Genomic DNA, 21,485 nt, shown 5'->3' on the forward strand with positions numbered 1-21,485 from the left:
TAGGCAACGGGTCGAATCGACGGTCCGGCATTCTCTGTCTTGGCTGAAACGGACGTTGCTGTTGTTGTTGTGGTGGTGGTGGTGGTCTTTGTTGTTGCTGTTGTCGCGGTTGAGGTGCTGGGATAGTTACAGCAGTAACCTGGCGATACTGACCTCTGTTTGTACTTCTACGATGTTGCACAGCATTAGTTTCACCCTCTCTCCTGCGAGGTGCCCCAGAAAATGGCTTCTTTGATGACGAAGAACCAGCGTCTTGAATCTTCCCCGCTTTGATGAGGCTTTCTGTCCTCTCCCCACAAATCACTACATCAGAGAAACTACCGAACGGGCAACTCCCCATCCGGTCCATGAACACACCTTGCAAAGTCCCAATAAACATATTGGTCAACTCCTTCTCCAGCATCGGAGGTTGCACCCTTGCAACTAATTCCCGCCATCTCTGGGCATACTCTTTGAAACTTTCTCCAGATTTCTGACATAAGCTCTGTAACTGAGTTCGGCTGGGAGCCATATCTATATTATGCTTATATTGCCTTAAAAAGGCCTAACCCACATCTCTCCAACTTCTGATGGATTCTCTTTTCAGCTCCATGTACCAATCCAAGGAAGCTCCAGACAAGCTATCCTGGAAGAAGTACATCCACATCTTTTCGTCGTCAGTATAGGCATAAATCTTTCTGAAATAGGCCTGCACATAAGTGCGAGGACAGGAAGTGCCATTATATTTATCAAAAGATGGCGCTTTGAACTTATAGGGAATCCTCAGTCCATCCACTAAGCCCATATTTGTAACATCAAACCCCAAAGAGTTCTGACACTCCATGGCTCTGATCTTCTCAGCTAGGGCATCAACCCTCCTATCCCTTTCGTCAGTTCTTCCCACAACCTCATCATCCTCACTGAGGAGAGTAAACACGTCTTCCTGTCTGTCAACCAACGAAGCAGGATGGCGAACTGGAGCACGGGTTACTCTAACATTAGCAGTCTCTAGAGCAATAGGTTGACCGTTGATTCTGATACCCCTCAACTCATCACCCACGACATAGTTGTTGACGGGAACAGCAACAATAGCCGGGTCATTGATTGGGCCTCCCTCTGGCAAAGCATGGTTGACCGGTGGAATTGTAGCTTCTTGTCTCTGGACTAGGGCTCGAAGTTCTTCCTGACCTTGCGCGACCCCTTGCATCATATGCATGAACTGGGCCATGTTAGCCCTCATCTCTGTAACTCAGCTTGCACTTGATCCATATTCCTCTATTGATTCAATCTGGTAGCGTAGCGGTGCGGACGTTGATCAGAAATCCTGCCTAAAACAGGAACCAGAGTGAGAAGTCTCGTTCAAGAACACTTGTAATGCAAGAATGATATGTGTATGATGCTAATGATGCGTATGATGCACATGATATGTTCATTTCTCAGGCATTCAAGAGCCTAATTCATCTTTCAAAAGATGGCAACCTGCAATAAACAACAAAGCAGCAACCTACACAGGAGTAATGAGCACCAGGTGAAACATCAACAATCTCATCTATAGACATGAGCAACAAAGATCATACAACAATATTCAAACAAAGATCCAAATGATCAGAGTACAACATTGAATCCCATCCAACAAGCCTGAAGGTGATTCTCAACATAAACAACAGATACAAGCTAGAAAAGATGTCCTCCAGGAATGAGCGTCTTCGGATACTGGCACTGGTCTATCAACAGGTCACATTCTAAACACTCTGGCAGAGGAGTGAGCTTCTCTTTCAGTTGTCTTCTGAGCTCCACAACTTCTCCTCCAAGCTGGCTCTCTGATGCACGTCTTAGGTCTACCTCCTTCTTCAACTGGATGTCTTTGTCTCTGAGCTGCTTTTCCAAGTCTCGTATCTTCTTTTGATAATTAGCTTCAGCTCTCCGCAACCTCAAGCACTCTCGGTGTTCTTCATTCAACAAGGTCTCCATCTCCTCATAAGACCTCTTCTTACTCTTCAATTTGCTAGCATCTTCACCCTGCATGCCTTTGAGTTGATGAGCCAAGTTTAACTTGTCAGCTTTGGCCTTGTAAAGCTCCATCTGGGTATCTTGTTCCTTCTCTTTCAACCGACGATTCTCCATCAAGGCTTGCTTGTAGTGCTCAGCAGGCACACTCTCAGCAAGGATCAAAGGTGGTTGCTCTTGCAAAGACTCCATCCTATCATAAGGCAACAATAAAGTCTCCACTCTCTTCTTGACCCAATCAAGGTAATCAGGCATAGCAACTGCAAACTTCTTCCCTAACACAGCTCCATCCTTGACACCAACGGTCTTCCAAGCTCTTCCTACTTGCTCCAACCTAGCAGGGTCACTCCGCTTCTCAAAATACACACTTTCAGCTATCTCAGCATCTAGTGGTCTTCCATTCATCACAAACCCCAACTGGCGAAGAGAAAGAACCGGGTTGTAATTGATGTAACCCTTAGTCCCTATGAGTGGCACATTACGAAACCCTCCACAACTCATGACGACATTACGCACATCCATCCGGTAAGATTGCCACCTGATATCATAGGAGGTAAGAGACATAATCCTCTGAGTCCACTTATAAGTGCTCTGAGTATCCACAAAAGGTCCACTGGTTGGCAGAAGAGACAAGAACCATCTGAGTAGTAAAGGGAGACAGCATCTGATAGCTCCACCCTTACCATGCCTACTGTGAATAACATAGTAAGTGTCAGCTAACAATGTAGGAACTGGATTTCCTCCAATGAAAATAGTGATAGCAGCAAAGTCTACAAAATTAGGCATACTCGGAAACAACACCACTCCATAAACCATAGTAGCCAACTGAGCATGAAAAGCTTCCCAATTTCCCTTCTTTGCTTCTTCTTTAGCCATCCTCACTAAGAACTTCAAAGGCAAACCCACAACATCACCACTTGACTTCCAATTGTCACTCACCTCCTTGATACTCAAATAAAGAGCTATGGTAATGACTCTGAAATCAACCTCCTTTGGAACATCTAAGAAGGGAACCTGATATCTGATCGGGACATTCAGCAGAATGGAGTACTCCTCGAGAGTGGGCGCTAACTGATAATCCTGGAAAGTGAAACAACGGAGCTCTGGGTCATAAAACTGTAGAAGAGTCTGTAACGGTACTGGATCTACCACCATCTTCAACAGTGTCAATAAATCCCCATACTGATCAACAAACACCTTCTGATTACCGCCGGTCACAAGGTTGCTCAACTCTATCAAAGACGTCAATGGCTCACGGTGAAAACTGTAGGTGCACGTCTTCCTCTTCAACTCCGGAACGGCTGCCATCTCTCACAGTGAATAGACTCCTGAATGAACCTAAGAAATGATATGCATGAGGAGATTAGCTTTTTTCTTTTTATTTTTTATTTTTTTTTACATTATTTTTTTGAAAATAAATATGCTATGATGCAAATGATGCAAACACGACTGGTCGGCTGTGTGTTACGGAGCACAGGTTCAAAGCTTCGGCTTGAATTCGGCACCACAAAGTCATCTGAGACCCAAAGTCATCTAGAACCCATATATCTCGGAACCAAGTCACCAACAGGAACCAAGAGTCACCAACAAGTCACCAACGATACCTGTAAAATGATTCATTCCCTCCCCACTCACGGGTGTCATCTAGGCCAGGGTCAGGTTAAGAGAAACGTAGAATAAACAACCCTTTCATAGGATATCATCATGTACACACCCGATGTATGCACCGATAATACCCCATTAGAGTCTGGACTGCTCGTGATATCATGTTCCGCTAAGTGGCGCAATACCACCCGCTTCCCATGAATCACTCTATTCCTAGGTGTCCTAAAGTTCACTCATATCCTGGGTATTGGGCCTTTTACCTCTTGTAACTCCCACCCCCACAGAGAGACAAACACACAGCCAGCACAGATGAAAATATGATGCATGCAAACATAAACAAATAAATGCAATAAATGAAACAGTAAAAGCAACCAAACCCTATCCTAAAGAGCGCTAGGAGTGACTCGCTTAGGGAAGATGGACCAGCAAGAGGTCAACTTCTCCATATCCCCAGCAGAGTCGCCAGCTGTCGCATTACGCGAAAAACCGGCGGGAAAACGAAACAACAGAGCCGCCACCGTGCGTTATTTATCCCAAAGGAGGGAAAGGAAACGCTCGAAGTAAACCTGGAAAAGACATGGTCTCGCGACCAGAGAAAGATGGGATCGGGAGTCCGTTATGCGAAGGGAAGGTATTAGCACCCCTACGCATCCGTCGTACTCGACGGGATCCACGCTCGAAAGGAATAGAAAGAAGGTTGCTAAAGACTGCTCAAACACTGCACACACGCTGGAAACAAACACAGAAAGACGGAAGAAACGGGACTCGGCAGGATATCGCATCCCGGGCCTACGTAGGCTGTCAAGCACAGACATCAGAGTCGACGTAGTTCGGGACAGGGGAAACGTGCTCGCTAGGATGTCGCATCCTATACATACGTATCTTCTCTGACCAGAGAAGAATTAGAGCACTCGTAGCTCGGCTAACGCACGCCAAACAAAACCAACACAGGAAACCGACTGCCAATCGCTGGACTTATGTCAGACTCCACACAAACAGGCAAACATGGAAACCGAATGCCAATCGCTGGACTTACATCAGACTCCGAACCAACAAACACACACAAGAAACCGACTGCCAATCGCTGGACTTACGTCAGACTCCACACAAACAAACAAGACACAGGAAACCAACTGCCAATCGCTGGACTTACGTCAGACTCCAAACCAACAAACACACACAGGAAACCGACTGCCAATCGCTGGACTTACGTCAGACTCCACACAAACAAACAAGATACAAGAAACCAACTGCCAATCGCTGGACTTACGTCAGACTCCAAACACACACAAAGAGGTTGAAAAAGAAAAAAGGGCGCCCGGAGAGATCAGCTCATCTCCTGCCTACGTACCTCATCTGGTATGAGGATCAGGGCGACGTAGTTCCCCTAAACAGGGAAAGAACTTCTAACCTAACCAGAGACAAGGGAAGATAACAGACTACTAGGGAGACTACGACTCGAGCCTAGAAGTTGTCATGCATACGATCCCTATGTTGAGGTTTCTATCCTAACTTGCACAGGAAGCAAGCTAACCTAAACAGCACAGTCAAACACATACAAGCACAATAAAGCAAGCACACACATTATATGCAAACAATTGGGCTCATACAAGGCTAGGCTGTAAAAACAAGCCAACTGGAATGGGGTGTTTTTAGCTCTTAACCCTAACATTGAGAGTTAGGGTGAAGCAGATGAAATGGGAAGTGAGGGTAAGACCTCACAGCTCTTATCCCTGGCCTGGGAGAGCTTGACTCAAATAGAAAGTGTGGGAGTTCAGAATGTAGGAACTCTTCTCCACCAATGACTGACTCTATGGACTAGATTTTGGATTCTTACTCACAATGCATCAACACATGGTGTGTGAGGAAAGTGAATGACACAACTGAATAGCAGGGGATAGATTGCACATCCCTTGTATCTGCCAATGCCTCTTCACTTAGGAGGTCTTTGAATGTACAAGGCACAACAGTAAACAATCACAAGCATTGCCTCTTAAGGAGGGCTTCAGACAGGTGCCTACCAATAACAGTAGGTCTTCCAGACTACATGAAGATCAAGAGATTATACCTCAGTGGTAAGCCAACCACAAGCTAGCAAAGCAAAGTTCAGATGAACTTAAAGCAACTTATGTACCTGTAGAAACATCTAAGCCAATCAGTTCAACTGTACAGACAAACAATCAACAATTAATATCACACAGACAGACAAATCCAATCAGGCAACAATGGTGCAAGGCATTAGGCAAACACAAATTAATTGTCCTCAAAGCCTACAAAACACACAATGTTAGCAAATAACAACAAAGGACCAAGCTCAAATGAAGGAGCATCATCACTCATGGAGATGTATACTTGAACCTGAAATTCACAATCCAAATGGTAAGTCCAAACCACTAGGTCAAAGCCTAGGGTCAAAAGAGGATCAAAAATCCAAAAACAGAACTTCAAACTCAACACAAAGCATGTTTAATCACTCAAGAACAAGTCCTAAAAAGGACCAAATCATAATCAATAGGCAAGTTCATGTACCAAGCATGTGAAGTCAATGACCAATTCAAGGCATCCAAATGATCAACATGAATGAAAATTCTCAATCAAAACCGAAATGATTCAAATAATTCTAGAAAAATTCATGAGCAATCAAGACATCCACAACATCCATCACACAAAAAATCAGAAGCATTGGAGATCATTTGGCATGGAAATCACATTGTACAAGTTAAACATCAAAAGGTGTGACACAAATTATCACACCATATTAAAACAAGCATAAAACAGAATTGGAGCATCGGAAAAATGTCAAACCAAAACCAAAATGTCCATCAATGTGTCTAGGATTAGCATGCAAAATTTCAGGTTCATTGGATTATTTTTGAGCATTTTATGATGGAAAGAACAAGTCAATATCACACATGCATATGTATTCAATCATCCTAGAACAAAATATTTTTCCAGCCAAGCACAACTTTCCAATTTATGATCATAAAAAACTAGACAGAATAAGGAGCATTTTGCAAAAAATTTGGGATTAAATTGGATGATTTTTCAATTTGTTGTGATTTTTCTAAGTTGATGAAAAATTTGAAATCAAAACATGAATAAGCATGGCAAAAGGAGGGAATATGTGAAAAAATGATGAAGCATTGGAAAAGTTCACTCGGCCAGTATCGAACCTGGCACACATTTGAATTTGGCGCCCAACCAAAACGACAGCGTTTTGGCTTTAAACCCTAAACCTGGAAAATCTCCAGAAATCGTAGCTAACTCATGAACATTTCGTAGCTAAACCGAAGCAAACTCGTGGCTAGTTCTGGAAAATGATGATCTTCATCTTCCTCATGAAGATGAAGATGAACTTCAAAGGCCAATTTCCAGAAAATCTAAAAAACGTCCAGAAATCAACAAAACTTATACCATTCGATTCCTTGTTCCATGTACATTCATGATCAAACCACAAATTATGCTAAAACATCAAAACAAGCTCGGATCGAAGAAAATAAGAAATGACATCCAAACTTCAAATACATGTATCTTCATGAATAATGCATCATTTCACTCAAATTTTATACCAGAATCATCACCAATCAAAGATCTACATGAATATCATAATGAATTGGAGAATAAATGAGATCGAAAATCAACCTCTTGAAGAGCAGCAAGCTGGAATCGTGTGCTACAAGCTCAGCAATGCCTCAAATCTCTTCTACAATGCTTGTTGATGTGATTGATGATGAATTGCATGCTCCAGCATGCACGAATTTAGCTTAATTTGCAAACTCCATTGAACCTTCAAGCTTCGAGTATGGTCCAAACTGGCACGATTTCTTCCAATTCCACGTCCAATTTGCTTCAAGAACACTTCCTAATCATGAATCCATCAATAGAAATGGCTTTTGTGTGAAGAATTTGGAAAATATTTTGAGAGAAAAATTTGGTTGATTTTTGAATCTAGATCTGAAAACTGTGGTTTATGCCAAATGCAGTTGTGATTAACAATATATATGTCTTGCTAATGATACTGAAAACATGTTTAAGCCAAAGCCAAGTGAGATTAGCAAGTTGTAAGGTGTATGTACAAAAATGGATTTTCACCTTATGCCCTTCATGCATGCGTGAACAGTACCAAAATAAGGCCCAAAACCACTTAAAAATAACCCATGCACACTTTGGAATTGATATTTCATGCATATGATCACCCAAATTGATTTTATTAATTTTCTCTTCAAAAATAGTATGCATGAGCATGTCATCATATGTCCAAGTTTCATGCAATGTGATGAGATATTTGGAAAGTGCATGTCATGATGAACAAAATGCAAAAAGAACCACCAAAATTGGAGCCTTGGTTCAAAAGTTATGCCCATTTGAATTTTTAAGCACACTTTGCCATGATTGGATCATATCTCCTCAACCACAAATTAGAAATTCATGATCTTGGACGTTTTGGAAATGGGAGAGAAAGATCTTCAACTTTCATGTTGGACAAAATTTCATTTGAAGCTTTCTTGATGATGTAAAATTGAGTTGAAGTTGGTCCAAAACCTTTCCATTTTTGGAAATTTCAAATTATAGGTCACTTGCTATTTTGGGAAATTTTTGACCTGACTTCAAATTCTTCAATGTGAGTATTTGAAATGTCAAATGAGACTTGTTTGAACATGAATGAAGCATCTCTAACCACTTCCCACCTCCAAATCCATAGTTGACTTTGCAGTTGACTTTTATGGGCCTCAGATGACTTGGTCATGCACTGATGAGTTCTGAGCCTTCAACACTTGGCCAAGTTGCTTCAAAGTGATCCTTGGGTCATGTAAGCTCATTGGAACCACCATAGGGATTTCATCTCATGGAAAATGCTCTTGTTCTCTTGCACAGTTGAATCTCCTGACCAGTCTTGACTGATGCAATGTAATGGACTATGCAATGTGAATGCAATATTAATGACCTACAAATGAAATGAATGTACAAATGGGGAGGTGCAAATTTGAGGTGCTACACCGGGCCAAGGCTCATCTGGGAAAAACAGAGGACGTCGTCAACCGTTCACGTTCACCAGTGCTGGAATGCTAGATCCAGGTCACGCCTGTGCGGTGGGTGAAGAGATCGACAGTGACTGCGAGCTCGATCGTTGGATAAAATCGTGCGTACCAGGGATGGAGGTCCAGAACTAGAAGGCCTAAAAGATCATCACTGTCACTCTGCGTGAAGAGTAATATTTCTGTTTTTCAATTCTGTTTGCATGAAAGCCATACGTTTTGCCCGAAACGTAATGGTCCATTGTAAGGGCCCCCTCATGTGTTTCATTTTGCAACATTTTGCATCATTAATAAATGGATGTTTTTTGTAGTAAAAGCGGTGTTCCCTGTTTTTCATTTATTTTTGCAGTTTAAAAAAATAAAAATGGCAATGTTTGTTTTCATTTTCCTTCCTTGTGGTTTGTCTCGTTTCGACTTTTGTATTCTCCGGATCTCATTGATAACAATCCTGTTACACCCTCGTATGACTTCGACAATCCGATCTATCATGCCGAAGAAAGAAGGCGAAGAAGATTGTGAACTGCCGGAAGAATTAGCCAGGTTGTTGAATCCAGAGGAGAAGCTGATTCAGCCGCACGAGGAGCGAGTTGAGATTTGTTAACCTGGGTACCGAGGAGGTCGGAAAGGAAGTGAAAATCGGGGCTACCTTGGAGGCGAGTGTCAAGAGTGGAGGTGATGCCATTCGGTCTCAAGAACGCCGGTGCCACGTATCAGAGAGCCATGGTGACTTTGTTTCATGATATGATTCATCATGAAATTGAATGTTATGTTGATGACATGATAGCAAAGTCCCAAACTGAAGAGGGACATTCGGTAGACTTGGCCAAGTTGTTCGACTAGTTGAGACAATTCAAACTGAGGTTGAATCCGAATAAGTGCACGGTCGGAGTGCGGTCCGGTAAGTTGCTGGGGTATTGTAAGCGAAAGAGGAATCGAGGTTGATCCTGCTAAAAAAAAGCAATACAAGAAATGCCTGAACCGAGAATAGAAAAAGAGGTTTGTGGTCTCTTAGGTAGGTTGAACTGCATTTCATGGTTCATATCTCATCTAACAGCCACGTGTGAACCTATATTCAAGTTGTTGAGAAAAGATCAAATGGTCAGGTGGAATAATGATTGCCAGGCGGCATTTGAAAAAATAAAAGAATATTTGCAGGAGCCTCCGATTCTATTGCCTCCCGTGGAGGGACGACCGTTAATTCTGTACTTGACAGCCCTCGGGGGATCTATGGGGTGTGTACTGGGGCAGCATGACGGGTCTGGTCGAAAAGAGCATGCAAATTACTACCTTAGCAAAAAGTTTACCGACTGTGAAACAAGATATTCACTGCTCGAGAAAACTTGATGTGCTTTGACATAGGCTGCTCGCCGAATGAGACAGTACATGCTGGTTCATACCACTTTGTGGATTTCCAAGATGGACCCGATCAAGTATATTTTTGAGAAGCCAGCATTGACCGGACGGGTTGCGAGATGGCAGATGATTTTGACTGAGTACGATATTCAGTATACCTCTTAGAAAGCAATAAAGGGGAGTGTATTGTCTGATTATCTCGCCCAGCAACCCATTGAGGATTATCAACCGATGAAGTTTGAGTTCCCTGATGAGGACATCATGGTTCTCAAATCGAAAGATTGTGAGGAACCGATCCCGGAGGAGGGGCCTGACCCTGAATCCGAACGGATTCTGATGTTTGATGGGGCCGCTAACGTGGATGGTAACGGAGTTGGAGCTGTTGCTGCCCGGCTAACATTTGAATGCACCAACAACGTGGTTGAATACGAAGTTAGTATCCTGGGTATTGAACCTCAGTGCGTACATCTACTGGGGCAACACCTTTCTCGCTCGTATGGGATGGAAGCGTGCTACCAGTTGAGGTCCAGATTCCGTCATTGAGAGTCCTGATCGATGTAAAATTGGAAAAGGCTGAGTGGATAAGGACCCTGTACGGAAATTTAAGCCTGATTGAGGGAAAGAGGCTGGCATCCATGTGCCATGGGCAGTTGTACCCAACGAATGAAGCGTGCTTTGACCGAAAAGTGCGACCTCGTGTGTACCACGTGGGAGATATGGTGTTGAAAAGGATCCTTCCTCCTCATAACGATCATCAGGGCAAGTGGACACCCAATTATGAATGCCCATTCATGGTCAAGAAGGTCTTCTCTGGCGGAGCCTTGTTATTGACGACCATGGATGGCGAGGATTTTCCATCCCCTGTGAATGCGGACGCAGTTTAAAAATACTTCGTATAAGAGACCCGCTTGACGAAAAGAATAAAATAGTCCAGGAAAAAATGGGCATCCCGACGAACCAAAAAAAATGATGAAAAAGGTTCGGGCAAAAATTAGGGATAAGAAGAAAAAAAACTGTACACCCGGCAAGTCGAAAACCCCACAAGGGCGGCTTGGGAAAAAAAGGGTATCTCGGTGGACTGAAGACCCGAAAGGGAGGTCCAGGCAAAAGAGGGATTGAAACGAACAACTGCGTCCAGCATGATCGTTTGTACTTTGGTTAAGACACCTGGATAATCCCCGGCAGAGATCGGTCGGAAGCGTCTTGTTCAGAAGGCGGAAAGTGCGGAGAGTCTTGAGGACATATGGGGTGTAACCGAGTTGGAACTCGATGAGATCATGGGTTCACATTGCCATTAGGATAGATTTTTCCTTTTGTGCGCAATTACCTCTTTTCAGGGATTGCTTCCGGTGAATTGCTCAATTACGAGCCACCTTTTCAATCAATAAAATGCATATTCAGTCAAATAATTTTGTTTTTGTTTTCACTACTGCTTTGATTGCAAAAACATCCGTTTATTTTGATAAAGAATCTTTGCATTTTGAGACATAGGGGTCCCTTCCAATGCATGCTCATAAGATTGAAAACCTAAAATCTTATTCGGAAGTCTGAGTGACCTAGGTGTTGAAATTCTGGCACGCCTGGGGAACGTTTTTATCTAACGATCTCTTTTGCAGGTGCTGTTAGATATTTTCACTCACTTGCAGGTTGTGATATGAAGCCTTTCCGACGAAAGATCCTCAGTGGAGTCCAATCAGGGACGAGGGATAGAAGAACGGTGAAAAGACGGCGAAAGAATGGCAACGATCCTAGAGGGTAATCAAGAAGACTCTTCAAAGTCTGAGGATTAGAGAGTTGGCCCGGATCTGAGGAGATCGATCGTCTCGAAGCAGAGAAAAGCCGAGAATACAAGGCGATGAATCAGAAGAGACCAGATGAGTCTGGGAGCTCTCAAAAGTGACAAAGTTGACACTGTGGTTCGATGGTGAATGCCAGGGTTCGACGAGTCGACAGGTGTTCCATGTCAAAATTTCGTTTCCCCAGCGGTTTGAGATGGTTATCTCCCAGCAGGTTCGAGATCGGTGTTCCCTCGGCAGCCAGGCCTGAGGTTGGTTATCTCCCCTAGCAGGGTTGAGAGGGTTATTTCCCCAGCGAGTCTGAAGTTTGCTGCAATCCCTAGCAGGGTTGAGAATGTTATTTCCCCAGCAAGTCTGAAGGTTGTTGTTTCCTCAGCGGAGGTTTGTGTTGGTAGTTTCTTCCCCAGCGAAGTCCCCAAGCGGATCGAGTTCAGTGGAGGTCGTCCCCAATAGGGATTATCCTTTCCCCAACAGCGGTGTTATTCCCCAGCAGGGTGGAGTTGGAGTGGTATAAGGTTCCTCAGCAAAGTGGCTCGTGCCGTCCCCGGAGGGGGATATTTTTTATGCATTCATCATTTAGAGAAGCATAGCATATTGCATCATTAATTGCGTAGCATTTCCATGGTTATGGAGCATTACGCTGTAAAATTCATGCATCGGCATTGCAAGCATAAGCTAGTCCCAAGCCGTGGTTACCATTCGAGGATTGGTTTAGCCGGTTTCATGACGTTGGGTCGTCTGTGTCAATTTCAGAATTTGCTTCTCCAGCATGATTGAGAGGTTGGTGTTTTCCCAACAAGCGACTCCCTAGTTGAATGGGTTGCTCTGCCGTTCCGATAATGTCAGATCAGTAAGTATCCCCAGCAGTGCTACTCCCCACAGAGTTGGGAGATCGAATCAGGAATTGTGTGCCCAGCAAAGTGATCATTTGCTTTCCCAGCAGGAGTTTTCCTCCCCTTGCATCTTGCAGGCTTGGACCATTTCCCCAGCAGAGGTGGATCATTGTGCAACATCTGTATGGTACATTTACAGCGGTTGCTCTTGGCAGCATTCAGAATTGACAATCCCCAGAGAGGTTTATTTCCTCACCCGTCCGTGAAAGGAAAACTTGACTCCCTAGTGTAGTCCCCGGCAAGTGTCTGCCTTGTTTGACATAGGTAGATGTCGTCCTTGCAATACCAGTAAGTGTCGTGTTGATCCCCGTGTGGGTCCTTTCTTTTGGTGTCAGTAGACATCATCTTTCGATGTCGATAAACAATCGTGGTTTCACTTCCCATTCATCCGTTGATGTCTGGTCGTAGTTTCTCTTTTCCCATTCATCTGTTGATGTCTGGTCGTGGTTTCTCTTCCCATTCATCCGTTGATGTCTGGTCGTGGTTCCTTCTCTCTTCCCATTCGTCCGTTGACGTCTGGTCGTGGTTTCTCTTCCCATTCATCTGTTGATGTCTGGTCGTGGTTTCTCTTCCCATTCGTCCGTTGACGTCTAGTCGTGGTTTCTCTTCCCATTCGTCCGTTGACGTCTGGTCGTGGTTTCTCTCTTCCCATTCGTCCGTTGACGTCTGGTCGTGGTTTCTCTCTTCCCATTCGTCCGTTGACGTCTGGTCGTAGTTTCTCTCTTCCCATTCGTCCGTTGACGTCTGGTCGTGGTTTCTCTCTTCCCATTCGTCCATTGACGTCTGGTCGTGGTTTCTCTCTTCCCATTCATCCGTTGACGTCTGGTCGTGGTTTCTCTATTCCCATTCGTCCGTTGACGTCTGGTCGTGGTTTCTCTCTTCCCATTCGTCCGTTGACGTCTGGTCGTGGTTTCTCTCTTCCCATTCGTCCGTTGACGTCTGGTCGTGGTTTCTCTCTTCCCATTCGTCCGTTGACGTCTGATCGTGGTTTCTCTCTTCCCATTCGTCTGTTGACGTCTGGTCGTGGTTTCTCTCTTCCCATTCATCCATTGATGTCTGGTCGTGGTTTCTCTTCCCATTCATTCGTTGATGTCTGGTCGTGGTTTCTCTTCCCATTCATTCGTTGATGTCTGGTCGTGGTTTCTCTTCCCATTCATCCGTTGATGTCTGGTCGTGGTTTCTCTCTTCCCATTCATCCGTTGATGTCTGGTCATGGTTTCTCTCTTCCCATTCGTCCGTTGACGTCTGGTCGTGGTTTCTCTTCCCATTCGTCCGTTGATGTCTGGTCGTGGTTTTTCTCTTCCCATTCATCCGTTGATGTCTGGTTGTGGTTTCTCTTCCCATTCATCTGTTGATGTCTGGTCGTGGTTTCTCTCTTCCCATTCGCCCGTTGACGTCTGGTCGTGGTTTCTCTTCCCATTCCTCTGTTGACGTCTGGTCGTGGTTTTTCTCTTCCCATTCGTCCGTTGACGTATGGTCGTGGTTTTTCTCTTCCCATTCGTCCGAGGATGTCTGGTCGTGGTTTCTATTTCCCATTCGTCGGTAGACGTCTGGTCGTGGTTCCTTTCTTTGACAAATATCAAATCCCCAATGGAAGCCGCTATTGGTGGATAGCCTCGCTTTCCTCGATACACCCCCTGCAGAGTGCAAATTCCAGGTTCTTTTGGTATTCAATCCCTGTTTACCTTGAAGGTCTGACAATCGTTGCTCTCATCCGTTTAGGTTCTCAGTTGATTGAATAGGGGCAGCTGTAGCACCTCAAATTTGCACCCCCCATTCATGCATTCATTTCATTTTTTAGGTCATTAACATTACACATTGCATTGCACCATATCAATAAGCATTGGCATCAAGGAGATTCATTAGTGCAAAAGAGCAAGTATTCCCTTGAGATGAAGGCCACATGATCATTCTAGAGAGCTTATATGAGCCAAGGTTCATTTTGAAGCAACTTTGCCAAGTGGAAGAGGCCCAAAGTCATCAGTACATTTTCAGGTCAACTGAGGCCCATAAAAGTCAATTGTACAGTCAACTGAGGGTTGTGAGGTGAGGAAATGGTTTGAGACACTTCATTCATATCCAAAAGAGGCTTATTCATCATGTCAAACACCTACCTTGAAGATTTTGAAGTCAGAACAAAAGTTTCCAAAGATGGAAAGTGACCTGTAATTTCAAGTTTCCAAGAATGGCAAGTTTTTGGACCACATTCAACTTGACTTTCCAACATCAAAGAAGCTTCAAATTAAATTTTGGTCAACATGAAAGTTGAAGATCTTTCTCTCCCATTTCCAAAGAGTCCAAGATCATGAGCATCTGATGAAGGGTTGAGAAGTTATGAGCAAATGATCACCAAGTGTACATGAAACTTCAAAGTGCCATAACTTTTGATCCAAAACTCCAATTTAAGCCACTCTTTTTGCATATTGCTTCTCATGACCAACATTTTCCAAATCCATCATTGCATTGCATGAAATAATATCACATGATCATTTGGCCATGCATGTGCTTTTTGGAGGGAAAATGAAGAATTTGAAATTGGTTGATGCTACAAGCTTTTTAATCATTCCATCATGTTCACAAGTTGATTTTAAGTGGATTGGAACCATGCATGTGCACTGTTCACGTGCATTTTCACCATGCAAGGGTGCATTTACCATTTGTGCATCACACCTCATATCTTCTTAATTTTTCATTAGCCAATGCTTAATTATGATTACAACACAATTAACCTGTCATATATAAGCCTAATTGTAACAGAATTGTTCATTCTTACACATTCTAGATCTAGATTTTTCATTTCCCTCCAATTTTTCTCTCAATCCAAATTTGAAAATTCTTCATACAACACATGAATTTTATTGCATAATCTTGTTCCTTGATCATCATTTAGTAGGAATTGAGTGTTGGATTGAAGATTTTGGCCAAGATTCGTGCACATCAAGCATATGAACATGAACATGGAGATTGCAATTTGAGCTAGATCCAAGCCATTTCAAGCATCAATTTGTGTACCAGACTTCATATCAAGGTTGGAGGAGAAGATTTGGAGCTGGAGGGAGCTTGAATCCACGGAATCAACTCACTGTTCTTCAAGAGGTTGGAAATTCGATCACCTTAATTCTTCATTTTGTTGACATGTTTAGATAGATCTTTGAACACTGAGAATTCTGATACAAATTTCATTGAAAATGGATGAGTAATGAGTGAGATATGTGAACTTGAATTTTTGGTATGCTTTATGTTTTGCTTCGATTTGCATTATCCTTTGAGAATTAAGCCAAATGAATGATAGATCCTTGTTCTACACACTGAGACGAGTCCAACCATGTATCATATGTAAAATTCTGCAAAAAAAATATGATGTGCACTGTTCCTCGCCGGAAAATTGATCGGAGAAGATGACCGGAAGCACTGTTCCGGTCATCTGGTTCGTCTTTGGGTTGGCGTGCCTGAATCCTCAATGTCTTTGGTTCGATCCCGCGCTAGGACGTTTTATTTTTCATTTGTTTTCCTCCACTTAACCAAAACGCAGCGTTCCACTTTCAAACGCGCTGGTAACCTCCATGCTCACAGTTCGATTCCTGGCTAATGAGGTTTTGTTTAATTCCAATTATTTTTGCCAAGCGCTTGTTATCCTAGGCGCGCGAGCTCGATCCCTGCCTTATGCATGTTTGTGAATGAATTTTGGTGGAGCGCCATTAACCTTCGCCTTATCAGTTCGATTCCTGGCTGCATTGTTTATTTGATTTTATTTTCTTAAGCGCACCTTTGACTCTCAGAACCTGTGTTCAACACCTAGCTGTGGCATTTTCCATTTTTCACATTTTCATTTTATTTTCTACATGTTTCCATCATTAATTCATTTTATTTCATCAAATTCAAAAAATCATAAAAAATAGCATATTAATCCAAATTGCTCCCAATTTTTTTTCACTTGTTTGTATTGATGTCTTTTATCTTTAGATGTCATTTGTGTGATTTGAATGGTTCTGGATTTTTAATTGAGATTGTGTGTTTGAACATGTATGCAAAACTACCATGCTTCATTCAATTGATTGTGAAATGCTCATTAATTGTCCAAATGCCTTGAAATTTGATATGCTGATTCATAACATGTGACATGATCTTTTGGCTTTTGTTTAACATTTTTAGCATTTTCCATATCTGTTTTAGACACATGAATGTATGGTGTGACAATGTGTGTCACACATTTTGATGTTGATCTTGTTCATTTTCATTGACATGCCAATTGAGCTCCTCTGATTCTAGATTTTTGCATGATGATTGTGTTTAACATGTTGATATCACATAAAATTTTTCATGATCATTGGATGTGTTTCTGATTTAATGTGCATTTTCTCTTCTTGATGCCCAATTATTGATCACATTGTATGCCTTTTCCTTATCATGATCAATAGATGGCTTTGCCTTATGATTTGAGTCTGGTCCTTTTTAGGACATGTTCTTACTTGAATAAATGTGCTTCATGTTGAATATTGGCTGCTGTTTTGACTTTTTGCTTTGCCTTTGACCCTAGTCTTTGCACTAGTGGTTTGTACTCACCATTTGAGCTTTGTATTTCAGGTTCGAGCAATTAACTCTAATGATAGATGTTGATCTCATTAATTAAGATGCAAATTACATTGTCCACTAACCTTGATTGTGTTGTAGGTACTTGGGTGGTGAACTCACTTGAGTTGTTTGCACATAGGACTTGTATTGTGTACATATTGGTTGTAACACTGTTGACTGTCTGTTTGATCTGTCTGAATGTGAATACTGACTTGTTTGACTTTTGTACAGGTACATTAGTCGCTTTTAGCTCATTGCTTGAGCTTTGCTTTGCTTGTGGTTGGTTTACCACATAGGTAATCACTCTCTAACTCCATGTAGTTTGGAAGGCCTGTCGTTTCTTTTGGTAGGCATTTGGCTGAAGTCCTCCTTAAGAGGCAATGTTTGTGATTGTTTACTTTTGTGCTGAAGACCTCCTTGTCGAGGCATGTCACTTAAGTCCTCCTAAGTGAAGAGGCAATTGACAGATAGAAGGGACTAGCAATCAGTCCCCTGTTAATCGTTGTGTCGTTCATTATGCTCGCACCACGTGCTGAGGCTCTTGAACCTAACCCAAGATCCTTGTATATAGAGTCAGTCAAGTGGAGTAGGGTCCCTCATTCTGGATCCCCACGTTTTCATTGATTGAAGCTCACCCATGCCCGGGTTAAGAGCTATGAGGTCTTATCCTCATTACCTTTCATCTGCTCACCCTGACGGTCAATGTCAGTGGTTAAGAGCCCTCAGATACCCTTCCAGTTGGCTTGTTTGTCGAGGTTGATATGACCCCTCTTGACTAAAGCCCGACTTGTTTGTCGAGGTTGATATGACCCCTTGACTAAAGCCTTACCCTTGGATGTTTGAGCCCCTTGTTGGTGTGTTTACTTCATGTATATGTTTTTGTGTGGTGTGATTGTATCCCCCTAGGTTCGCTAGACTTCGTATAGTCTCTCGTTTGCATGTCAATTAAGGTAGCACGGTTCCTTCGTTTAGGACTTCCTTTCTTGCGTGAGCATTCCTAAAACACAAACAAACTTTATCTTCTCTTAAGGACACGTTGACTCCTTCTACTACAGGTGAGTAAGTCTCCAAAGGTCGAGCATCCGGTAGATTGCGTAGTAACGTCGTTCACCTAAAAAACACAAAACCAACAGAAATAGTTTAGCCGAACTACGGCAACTCTGATTCTCATATTCAGATGAGATACGTAGGCACGAGATGCGATGTCTTGTCGAGTTTGACTGACAACTAACTTTGATCCTTGCTGGTTTTCGCCCTTGTTGCGATCCTTTTCTCTCGCCCTCGTTGCGATCGAGACCTTTCTTTTCTCTTGCCCTAGTTGCATTCGAGACCCTTTTTTTTTTGTGTTTGTTCGGAGTCTGATGTAAGACCAGCCATTGGCATTCCGTTTCCTGTTGGCGTTTGCTTGTCCGGAGTCTGATGTAAGTCCATCTATTGGCATTCGGTTTCCCGTTCCGTTTCCTGTTGGCGTTTGCTTGTCCGGAGTCTGATGTAAGTCCATCTATTGGCATTCGGTTTCCCGTTTGTTTGTTGTTTGTGGAGTTGGATGTAAGTCCATTTATTGGCATTCTGTTTCCTGTTTGCGTTTGTTTGTTTGGAGTTGGATGTAAGACCATTAATTGGCAGTTCGTTTCCTGTCGTGTGTTTCTGTTGACGTCTCAGCGTCTTTTCAGTGTTTTGTTTCGGCGTGCGTTAGCTGAGCTACGAGGGCTCTGATTCTTCCTCTGGTTAGAGAAGATACGTATGCATAGGATGCGATGTCCTAGCGAGCACGTTTCCCATTTCCCCGAACTACGTCGACTCTGATGTTTGTTTCTGACAAACTACGTAGGCCCAGGATGCGATATCCTGCCGAGTCCGCTTTCTCCGTCTTCTCCCGCCTATTTTAATATTCCAGTGTGTGTGCAGTTTTTGAGCAGTTTATCATCAACCTTATTCTATTCTTTTGAGCGTGGATCCCATCGAGTACGATGGACGTGAGGTGTGCTAATACCTTCCCCTTGCGTAACCGACTCCCGATCCTAGCAATCTCTGGTCGTAAGACCATTCCTTTCCCTTTTTCAGGTTTACTTCGAGCGTTTCCTTTCCCTCCTTTGGGATAAATAACGCACGGTGGCGGCTCTGTGTCTTTTCCCGACGGTTGTTTTTTGCGTATGCGACAGTATGGTTAAGTTTACTTACAAGTTTGATTAAGAAAATGAGTTTGAAAATGCAATGGCATAAGGCCAAAGTTTCTAGTTTGCAATGTGGTCAAAGTTTAGAAATCAACAAACACAAGCAAAGAATTTTTTTGAAAGGAGGGAGAGATTTTGAAATTAAAGAAATTGGGAAGAGATGAAGATACTAATCCTAAGCATAAATTTAAAAGTTGAGAGTTGAAAAGATCTGACCAATGGGCTGCAATCCAATAGACAAGAATGTCATATAGAAACCCAAATTCCATTGGACATTAGAATCAAGCAACAAATAAGGCACAATATATCAACTTGAGAAGCAAGGCATCAAATAAATATAGCCACATCCAAGCTTAGCAACTCCATGATCTTCTTCAAATTTGCCCATGTAGCAGATGAATTTCAAGATGCCATAAGTCACAGGTTCAAAATAAAAGCTTCACAATGATCATATTGCAGATGAACTCAAATGGATCTTCAATGATGTATCAGATGAAGTTTCAAATTACATGCACTTGGTTACATGAAATTTGGCATTGGCCAAGTCCTTTGCATATGAAGTGTTGCCTAAATTCTAAGTCCAATTGTCTCAAATCAAACCAACAATCCACACAAGATATTTTTAGGGTTTTTGTTCTTATTATATACATTAATGGTCAAAGACCAAACAATCAAACACAAACAAAATATATCACAAAATATGGTCCAAGTGGACAAAGTGAAAATGACATTAACATAAACAATTAGAATGGTATGAATAATGGCAAAATAATAAGGCTAAAAAAAAGTACATTAAAGTAAATGACTTGAAATTAAATGTTAGTTGTTAATGAGTTAGAAGTTAGTATTGCTTTTGATTTTTTTTAAGTCATTCTTTGGAGAACACTCAACCCATTTATCACTAGCATGGATCCTTGAACCAAGACATCTTCCAAAGGAAGGAAAAAAGGCCAAGTTTCCACACAATACCATGAAAGAGGGGAGACTTACAATCTCACTAACTAGAATGCTATGCCTTTTGTGTCAAAATTTAGCTCTATGTTAAGCAATCGTAATTGGACTTATGTAGAAGTCACAACTATTTGAGGTTGGGCAATAGAATTTTGGTGTTAATGCATGTTAGAGACATAGTATAATGGACTATGCTCATGAAACATACCACACACAAAAAATAATATGCAAAAGTGGTGGCCTAATCTCATCCATACTTATGTTGATTTTGCAATCAACTAGCCTTAGGATGTAGAGATATCATAGGTCCATGACATGAATGCATAAAGAAGGGGAATGAGATGAAGATGGAGGGGAGGTAGATCAAACTCAAATTGGACAAAGGAGGACTTTTACCAAATTAAGATCATTCATTCATTTTGGGAGATGGAATGTACATTCCATCAATCCCCTAAATCCAATGATCTTAACCTAGCAAAGTCAAATCAGCCTTGACCAAAGCCCAACAACACAAGTCAAACTTACAGAAATCAATCAAAATGGCTCAACACAATTATTTGGCATTTATTCAATTTAAAAATACTAAAAATAATGCATTAAATTAAATATGGTTAGTCAAATTCCTAAAACCTCATAAAAACACCAAAGAAATGGCCATGAGATTTATCATAGGTCAAACAAGGTCAAAGGACCTTGGAGAAAAAATTTCAGAATTTTTGGAAACTTAAAAGTATTTTTAAACAATTAAAAACCATCACAAAATCAATAAAATCATGAAAAATATCAATAATGATCCAAAAAATATTTTTAATTCAAAATATGAAGGAGGATTTTATTTAAAAAAATTTGGTGAAACTCTCATATTTTTTGGATCAATATTAAAATTAATATGAATTAATGAAAATCACAGGAATAAAATGAAAATCAGAAAATAGAAAAAAGTGTGGACCACTTGATCTCCCTCATTAATTGAGGTGGTAGATCAAGTGGACACAAACGCGCGCTCCATGATGGAACTCAGTCAGCGCGCCACATAAGTGGTAATCAAAACCAACGCCTGTGATTAAAACATTTTAAATGAAATCAATGGCTCTGAACCATGCCACCTCGTTGCCGGAG

This window comes from Lathyrus oleraceus, chromosome 3, assembly GCF_024323335.1.
Source record: "Lathyrus oleraceus cultivar Zhongwan6 chromosome 3, CAAS_Psat_ZW6_1.0, whole genome shotgun sequence".
NCBI lineage: Eukaryota > Viridiplantae > Streptophyta > Magnoliopsida > Fabales > Fabaceae > Lathyrus > Lathyrus oleraceus.